The sequence below is a fragment of the Mastomys coucha genome, unplaced genomic scaffold (genome assembly GCF_008632895.1).
Source record: "Mastomys coucha isolate ucsf_1 unplaced genomic scaffold, UCSF_Mcou_1 pScaffold15, whole genome shotgun sequence".
In the NCBI taxonomy this organism is placed as follows: domain Eukaryota; kingdom Metazoa; phylum Chordata; class Mammalia; order Rodentia; family Muridae; genus Mastomys; species Mastomys coucha.
The window spans coordinates 88744405-88754404 of record NW_022196897.1 but is presented as its reverse complement, the minus strand read 5'-3'; the positions used below and the strand labels follow the sequence as shown (position 1 = coordinate 88754404).

The window sequence follows — 10000 nt, the reverse complement described above, 5'->3', positions numbered from 1 at the left end:
TTGGGTGGGAGCAGCTGGGCTACTTTGGTATGAATGTTATCTGTGATTTCCCTATGTTGTCTGGACTTCCAATCAGCAAGAGTCTAAAAGTCCCCTGTTTCTCTCTGCCCATGTGGTATGTATGACGGAACTATATCCCTGGGTTAGATTTCTCTAGAACAAAAGCAAACGGAGACAGGTGACTCCGATGTCCCTCAGTGACGAGCTGGCTGGCTAAGGGCTAGTAGGGCTTGGAGCTTATGGTCTCACACAGTCTAGAGTTGTCTTTGCTGATATTTCTTCTGACTCAGGAGTTATAGGGAAAAGCCTTTTAGTGTATTCCAGTTTGAGGAAATAGGTGTAGATAGGTAAAAGGAATCTATATTCACAAAGGCGGCGGGAATCAGGTGGCCAAGGCTAGGCAGACCGTACCCTTAAAAAATGATCCTAGGCAGAAAAAAAAATTAACTTAGGTAGATGATTTTACCGTATCACAAGAGGACAGACCAACCCTTTGTTTTTCCACAATGGAATACTATGACCAGACAGGCAGACATGACTCACCAGCAACAAATGCCTTCGATGTAGGGCTCATTTGACTTTGTTTGTACACTATGAACAAGTGTTGGTCCCAGTGTGGACTGAACCAGGTACAGTGCGGGAATGAATCTTGTTGGTTCCTGAGAGCAACGGAGTGGCAATGTCACATGTGTGTGTGAATATATATATATATATATATATATATATATATATATATATATATATATATATTGCCTTCTTGGGACTCTCTGAAATCTGCTGTGCGGCGATACATGTTTTAGATGAAGCGTAAGATTCTCTGAGTCCTCAAGTGTCTCCATTGTTTTTCCACATTGATCTCAGGGAGAATGGTGGGGTTGGGAGTCTGAGATTTCTGATGGAAACATCAATTGGTTCTGTGGGCATTGGTGTGAGGATGTATCAAGACAATATCTTTCAATGAATCAGGGATGTTAGGGATCATGAAGGGCTGGGTGCTACTTTCCCTCAGGTCCAGGTCAATTTCTACAGAAAAGATAAAGATTTTTTTTCTCTTTACAGAGGAGATAAAGAGAATTTCACAGTTAAGAATGCTATTAGAATATGGAGCCAGGTGGAACTAATTTCTGCTGCATCACTGGCCAGTGGCATTTAAGAACTGTGATGGGAGAGACCAGAGTTATTTGGAAATTTGTAACAACTTTTCAACATTACCAACTATCATGTATACCACCTCCCATGTTTCTATTTCATTGGGCCGAGACATTAAGAGAGTAATCTTGAGGAAGCTGTGTTAGAAGTTCTATGACCACTCATGAGACCCTCATTCAGGACCTCTTCCCGTAGTCCTGGGTATGGAAGTGTGTTTGACCCAAGCCTCATTTATTCGAAAGGTCCTAAGAGTCAATAACACTTATTGTTGTTGTGTGCTAAAAATTATCTTACCTATATCCACACAAGCTTTCTGATGTTTTCCTTATTATATTATTATACTGCAATTTCTTATGCAAATGCCTTGGGTCTTTCTAAACCTCTGACAAGCTCCACTCACACTCATGACTCCACATTTGTGGGTACCCTAAGGGTCTCCCATTCTTTGGATGGTGCTACCTCAATCCTCTTTCAATACCTTTGAAGGCCTGAGGAAAAAACAGAACTGAAACTTCAGCTCTGTTCTCACTGGTATTCTGTTAGCTAGTTGGTATTAGCACGTCGGAAGGTGAGTGCTTTGGGGCCGTGTTCTGCTCTAAGGAAGTGGGATTTTGCTTTCCGGACTCTTACTAGGTTTTATTTCTTTCTGATATCCTCCGCTCTTCGGAGCCTTGTGAAGCAGGCTGTGTTCATTGTGCCTCCTTGCAGTTTTAACATGTAAGAATGTTGTTTCGCATTGTATTGTCACACACGGTTGTTGGAGGCTTACATGAGAGCTCATTCAGTCTCCTCTCCCTTTGGATGGAGGCATCCCTAGGCCTTTTAAGACAGAAATAGCCTTTGAAGACTTCTGGGAGGTGAGGTGAGGTGATACTATAACACCAAAACAGAACTTGACAATACACGGGTCTCCAGTGTGAAGGAACCTGGATTTCAGTGCTACCATTTGGCTGGTGTTTTAAGCCATTTCTCCCATTCAGCTGGCTCTTCTCTTCATGGAACTGAAGCAACAGACTTTTCTGTTGTGGGTGGGGCCCCGGTTGGGAAGCATTGGCTTGGTGTTTCAAGACCATACACTCTGACCCTGCTTCTGTTACTATTTAACTGAGCACAGAGCAGTGGCTTGCAGCTCGGGTAAGACAAATCTGTAGTGGGGTCTCCCTCGGAGCAGTGAGGCAGGAGGCTGCCACACTGCCCAACTTTCCTTACATTGGTTCCCTACAGCTGATGGGAGAGGGTAGATAACTCATTTTATTGACATTTTTATACTTAATTGTTTTAAAAATGATTTTAAGTGTTACAATTTGTTCTAAGGAACAGGTGTTTTGCTCTTATTAAAATTTGTGATTTTTTTTTTTAAACGCTGGTCAGAATTTTAAAGGGCCAGGTACTAAGATATGCATGCAGGAAATCGGCGACATCATGGGGAGAATGGCTGTTCATGATAGCTTATCATGAACATATTTTCATATTTTATATGGGACATATTTTTCTAGCCAAATGGCATCATGGTGAAGAAGCCAAGATGGTCTGCACTAGACAATTCTATCAGTCCTTTAAAGTCAGTTGATGACAACTTTATTACCTTTCAGACAGGAACAAAGATTATTTCTTAGGGACCTTCCCTGAGACGGTCTGTCTTTGTAGCGATCAGAGTATACAGTACAGGGAAGGTGGTTTGTAGGACAGTGCTCATAATGTCAGTGAGGAGATCTGGCAAGGTTGTGTGGCCCAGACCAATACACTGGACCTCTCTGGGTTTGAGTTTCCTTTTTTGTACATCCTGATTATTTTAAAGATATATTTGAACTTACAGATTCTGCCAGCTATGGTGGCCAAGGATGGGAGCACCACTATGTTGAGGGTTGGAAGGATCAGCGTCTATGAGAACAGAGAGATGGGTAGCAGATGCCCAGAGATAGGAAGATTACTGGGGACTCCTAAAGGTCTCCTTTTGGGTCTTCAGAACTTTGAGACTGACGAGGTATGAAGCTGGCACCTGGCACCTTCAAGGAGGAGGGGTCTCAGTGGCTAATGGCACATGCTATGGCATCTAATCCATGGGCCCAGAGCTGGTGCAATAGCAGACTTGGATGGCTTGTGATCAATAGAGAGCAGGTGATTCATGACTAGCATTTGAAGAGGCGCCACGGCTACCACAGGATCAACCCGAGGTGAGCCTTCCACACACTGGCATCCACTCAGCCTGAGTTACTTTGTTTTGTCCATGGGCGACTGAGCAGAAGAGAAAGATATGGACCCTGTTCTAAAGGAAGACTCAATGGTAATCCTGTGGGTGACAGGGCTGGTTGGGCCAACCTGAAGCCCATGTTGTTCCCAGATGGCTCAGTTCTGTATCTGCAGCAGACAGAGCTTATAACCGGGTCAAGCATAGTGTCCCACTTAAAGAGGCTCCTAGGGTATTCATTGACTTGGTTTTAAAAGAGACATCCTGTTAAATGCTCCTTTGAAAATGATTTCACTAGCACCTAACCACAGTCTGTCTTTGGCTTGCCTTCCGGGGCACCTGGTCACTGGATTCACTTGTATTCCCTCTCCTGATCTCTTGTTTCTGTCCTAGCATTATAGTCACTGGTGAGGGGTTTTGGACTATTTGCTTAAATTATGATATGTATAGGTGCACCCAAAACATGATTTCTGATGAAACAAGCTTAAAATAAAAAGGGATAAAGCGCCAAACAGATAATTGTGTTCCTGTAAAAAGGGACCAAACATCCCATTAACCCCACTATTTTACTATGAAAACTTGTCTCAGCTAACCTTGTCTAGATGCACGATTTCTTTGATATAACTGTGGAGAAGTTGAAGCGGCGTATGAGCTGTTTCTTGCTCTCCTTGTATCACAGACTCATGATAAGCCGATTCTACTCCGGGCCTAGGACTTTAAGCTAGGTATGGATCTAGAAACTTTAGTTACTATTAACCTTTCCCCCACCTGATCCCAGCTTAACCCTGATGAGCCTCTCAGAATAAGAGAGGGATTCTCTTATGTCTGACAACAGAGTGCTGAACATGGCCATTGTGCAGTTTGCCCCTGGGATCTCTCTTAGGAGCCTGTTAGCAAGCTCTCTCTCTGTAGAACTGGTGTCTACAGGAAGAGATGAGTGAATTTTGAAGAGGGAGAGCTAATATCACGTCTGTCTTTCAGGTGACTGCTAACCCGACTTATTCTGGCTTTGTGTGGTCTGTAGATTTAGCCTGAAATTCAGTGTATGCCTAACATTAAAAAATTAATTAATTAATTAATTAATTAATTTATGTGAGTACATTGTGGTGTCCTCAGACACACCAGAAGAGGGCATCAGATCCCATTACAGATGGTTATGAGCCACCATGTGATTGCTGGGAATTGAACTCAGGACCTTTGGAAGAGCAGTCAGTGCTCTTAGTTTAACCACAGAGCCATCTGTTCAGCTCTAACTTTGTTCCTTTTAAGAAATTAAAGAGCAGCTAGTTGCAATTCTGCCATCTTCCCTCTCCTGGCCCGAGGCTTGTGGAACTTTGTGAATGAAGACTGCTTGTGTCTGCAGGGGTGGACAGCATTGAGTTCTCATAGCTGGGGCCAAGGGCTGGGATGTGATAAGTTGAACACTGGGTGTAGAGTCAGAATATCTGGCTTTAAATTGGACACTACCACTGGATGACTGAGTGCCTTTCGGTGAATTCTGTAAATGTTAGTACCCAAGACTCTTCATCTGGAAAATGGGATAATACATCTACTGTGTAGGGCTAGTAAGGATTAAATTAAGCAAAGAATGTGAAAGCACCCAAACAATGCTCATGAATAATTTGTAGTAATAATTTGTAGGCTGGGGCCTTCATAAAAGTATTCAATCTGGGTATTGGAGCAGAAAGAGTATTAAATTCCCATTTTGTTTTTTTTTGTTTGTTTTGTTTTGTTTTGTTTTGTTTTTGTTTCTTTTTCTGTAATGATTCTAAACTCTGACCTTGGGGAAGAAAAACTGGATATTTAATTTTTACTGGAGATAGTGGTTATCAGGAAACAGGATGGTCCACATTAACAGGAGACCTCCAAATTGAGCCTTATGTTGAGCTGGCTTCAAGCCACAAGGGATGGGCTTTGGCGTTTCTATCCTATGCCTGGATACCTACCTAATGTGTAGGAGGCCCTGGAAGAAATGTCTTTCTTCTGGCTGTCCACCAGATAATTCAGCTGTGTGAAATGGCGCTCATTCCTATAGTTCTTGAGAGTTTCCCCAGATATCTACTGAGCACTGCTGCAAAAACATTGACCTTAGGCATCTGCAGGCTTTGACAAGTGTGTGGGTGTGTAGCTACTTAGTTTGCTGAGATCTTGTGAGTCTGCCTCTCAGTGAATTGTTGAGATGTTGTAGACAAGTGCAAGTCCTTTCTAAAGACCAAGTTGAACAAATAATCCTTGCTTGCTAATAAAACATCCAGAGTTCTAACCTAGTGTTCAAAGGAACAAATTCAGGGGACCTAGGAAAAAATGATATTATTTTTAATAACTTTAAATTATAATTTAACACACCCTCAATATGAATATAGACAAATCTCCTCATTACTATTAGCTGGAACAGTGATTATTTCCAAGAAAAATCATTAATATTTTTATATCATTATTACACTTGTTACAGAAGTATCCATGTATCAACATCTTCCTTCACAGAGGTAATTAGATGTGGGACAGATGTTCTAATTCAGTGTGTCAATGAAACACACATTACAATATCACACACTTAGCATAATTGAAAGTAAGGCTCACAAGCTTTGCCAGAGTGTGCAAGGATCCATGGAGAACTAATGGGGGTGAGGACCTAGGGCACAGTATTCTCTGGCACAGGAAATGACCACTGAGTAGGTCAGCTGCCCATATTCTTCATTACAGCAGGGGAATGTGTTCTGTTTGCAGATGGCCTTGGTGTTGTGGATATATTGGGGTGTAGGGCATAGAAAGGAGAGTAATGATAACACTATTATTAATAAATTCCATTTGCTGAGCATCTGTTGTAGGACAGGGTTTCAAGTGAGTTCAATTTTATATTTGTTTTATCTTCTAAACAATCTGAGAAGGCAAGATCATGGGGCATTCAGAAAAGAGCATTCCACCCTTCGTGGTGTTAGTCTTGATGGGGTAAAGGCAAATATTAGGGCTGTTGTCTTGGAGGCAGCCAGCATCAGAGGTGACTTATATGGTTTTGTAGGTATGCCTGTGTCACATAGAGTCTGTGCTTAAGAAGACGATTTGGTTTAATACCCTATTGCTAGGCTTTTGACCAGCATATTCATATATTAATATTTTCTCTCTCTTTCTCCCTCCCTCCTTTCCTCCCTCCTTCCCTCCCCTCTCTCTCCTCTCTTCTCTTTCTCCCCTCTCTTTCCTCTCTCTCCTCTCTTTCTCCCCTCTCCCTTCTCCCCTCTTCCCTCTCTTCTCTCTCCACACTATGCAGCTAGGACTGGCCTGGCACTCACTATGTAGACCAGGCTGCCTCAAACTCCTTACCCTCTTGTGTCTGTGTCTCAAGTGCTAGTATTATGAGCAGGTGCTATCATACCTACCTTAACATACTTAATGAGGCTTCCACAAGGAGCTCTCCTTTTCCTTTTGCACTGAGATCTGCATTCTGTAGCTTATGGTGCCTTTCATCATGGTGAGGTTTTTGAAATAGTGATAATTCCTGGGGCCTGGTAGTCTGGGAAATTGCTTTGGAGGACCTTGTACATGCTGATCTTCCTCATCAAAGTAACCCCCAGTGTAAGCCCGAGGCTTGGGTCAGAAGAGGAGAAGATGGAGTTGCAGAGTTGGTGAATTCCTTTTGAATTTACACTGAAAGTTTCCTTTGAAACAACCAGGGGATGGGCCAAGTCATTATTAGTGTTGTGATTACCGGAAATTAGTGTTAATTCCCGGGAAAACTTTTGTGGGACTGAGGTGCTCGCCTTCATGGTGGGTTTTCATTCCTGAATTTCCAGAGAGCTTCTTTCACACATAGAACACTGAGTTAAAAGAAGCAGAGTTTTAGAAAGCTTTGCTGGGTCTCTCTTGGTGGAAATTAGGCTCCCAGACGATACGCCCAGTTTCTTTCAGTTCTGAGGTATTCCTAGCACTTGCAGGTCTTACCTCACACTTCTGGTGTCCTCCAAAGGAGTTATAAATTCTCCTTAATTTTCTTCAGTGTTTCCTGCTATTATTAGGGCTCTTTTGTTAAGGCCCATAAGTCCGAGGTGGCTTCCAGCAGCCACTTCAACCCCTGAGTCAACCTGGGGCTTTCACCAGGAAGCAGGATTGAAGGGTTTTGTTTGATTTGGTGCTGGGGATCGAATCAAGGGGATCTTACATGTTTAACATGTGCATCTCACTGGGGGATGTCTTCAGCATCTCCTCTACTCAAGTTTAAGTTTTCATGAATATGTTTGGGGATCATGAGTCAGCATGTAGTAGGATCTAGACTCCTGTTTGCTCAAGGACACCTTTCCTTCTTGAGCACAGGATGACTAGTGTGTCTGTTCATCACATTTAGGGAGAAAAGTCAATAAGCCATCTTGACATGCTTTTAAATGAAAAGTATGAGGTCCTGGGAGACAGATGTCTCCTTTTAAGTGAGAGAACAATCCATTTCCAAAGCTATAAAGATTTGCATTGCTTCCCCCACCCCTTTCCTAATATGCTTACAGGAGGCCCTGTCTATTTACTAAATCAGCAGGTAACATTTTGAATTTCACTGTGCCTTTTCATTTGTAAAATGGAGATTTTAGTATGTTATGTTTGAAGTTCTCATGAGGATTCCAGGAGATTATTAATGTATGGTTTGGCTCCATTCAGTCTACACAAATATGAACTGCCTCTCTTAGTTTTTGTAGTTGTTTTGTAATTATACAGTTTGTGAGACTTCAGATCGGTGGCTGTTAGCTTGCCATTTTGGTATTTTCCTGGGAGGAAACTTGACTCTTGAATTGGTCAAATCCATTGTCCTAGTCCATCCCAACCCCTCCCTGCCTCCAGTCCCCACCCCTTACCTCCCTCCACCCTTCCTGCATTCCTGCACAGTTGGTCTTATTTATTTTTCAGTCAACTAAGGGTGCTGTTAAACCTTTTCTTTTTCTGCTGCCTGATTTGATGTGAGGAACTCCACTCCCTGCCCTGCTCATGACAAGAATGCTTGGGAGTGCTCAGCCAGCCATGTCCCACCCATGCTGGATCACCCTGTCCTGAACACTCAGAAGAGAAGGCACAAACCCGGCCTGTTCCACAGCCCCTCCCCACTGCTCTCTGACCCTTTAAACTCCTGATGGTAATGGGCCTTGTGGTCCAGAGAAGGCTGGGGAGAAGGTGTTTTTGTGGGGAGAGATGTATATTGCCTATGACTATACATGAAATGAAATAAGAAGACACTTCCTCTGACTGTGTGTTGAAGGTCTGGCGATGATGCCACTGGCTAATTGATCTCGTTCATCATCTCTGTTGAATGATATGTTTAGTACTTTGTGGCCTTTTAGGGCTTAAATCATCATGGGTTTTTGACAAACTAATGAGAAATGAGACTATCATGTTGTTTGGATTACAGAAGAAATTGCACCTTGAACTTCTCAGGTCCTTTCCAACTAGGTCTTGGGTCCTCAGTGCCTGATGCAGAACACGAGGGAGCTTTTACAGTCTGGTTTTGGTATAAGTACGCCCAGCCTCATTTCTGAGATGGGAATGCCATGATCTAGGGACTAGGGCTTTTCGTCCAGGCTAGATGTTGGGCATCTGTGGGAGAGGCTGGACTGAGACTGGGGATGTGTGTGCAAAGTCTCTACTCTAGCTGGTTACCCATAGACCAGTATCTCCTCCCTGAGTTCCGTGCATTTCAGAAGTCAATCATTTGAAGAGTGTGGTTTGGGGTTGAATCACCTCCCAGGAGTCCCTTCTTCACCCTTGTTCATCTTATTTCTGATCTGAACCTGGCTAGTTGGAGACTGGCCATATCATTCTGCAGACCTTGGACACCCCTCAGTGCCCTTGCAAACCAGCCAATGGAAAAGTACAGAGTCTTCTGGCTCCTGGGCTTTGCCAGCTCCCACTGGCCTATTTGATACCTCCTTCTCTTCAGGGGAGTGGGAGGATAGCATCATAACCGAAAGGACAGGGTTTTCTCTGGTTTTATAGGAAAAGCAAATTGGCATGAAGGCTGAGTCAAACCAGCTCAGGCTGTTTGGGCAGATGCCTTTCTTTGGTTTTTTTTTCTGTTTATTTTCCAACAAATCAATGCTTAACTGCATTGTTATCGGAGTAGAGCAACAGGTGCAAAAAAATAATCCCGCTGCCAACTCAAATGAAGAGGTAGGGTTTATCCCCTCTGGGAGGTATTCAGAAGATAACAGAAGCCCCTGCCAGCAACTGAATTAACAGCTCTGTGTATGGTGGGTTTTATGTTAACAACCTACTCCTAACCCTCTGACACATAAACACGCCATTGTCTAGGGAAGAGACTTTCAGCCATGCTGACAACCAGCTGCTTTACTCTGCCCCAAGTGGAGATTGGTTTTGGCTGAGGTTTCTTTGTGAAATTCAGAGGTGTTATCCTGTCTGCCAACTCCGTGTCTAAGAAAGAGTTTTCTCAGAGGGCAAGGGTTTGGGGTTGCTGGAGAGGTGAGGACCCAACTTGATTTTTAAATTTGTTGAAATTCTTCCTATGGCTACTTCTCCCCAGAGGTGCCTGGCTGTCTCTGCTCTTGCTCCCATTCCATTACCAAGGGGATGAATGAGCTCAGGGGCCTTTGGAAAGATCTGTTATTGTTTTGAAAGTGTATCTCGGTTGATAATCTATTAGTGCAGGGCTACATCTGTGTTTTGTTCACCCCCCCC

The 10000-nt window shown here is 43.3% G+C and overlaps 1 protein-coding gene across 2 annotated transcripts in view; it reads left to right on the top strand.

Annotated features, from left to right (window-relative positions):
- The window catches only part of Ehf (ETS homologous factor), a 40902-nt gene that overhangs the window by 393 nt on the left and 30509 nt on the right, over positions 1-10000 (top strand). The window lies entirely within an intron of this gene.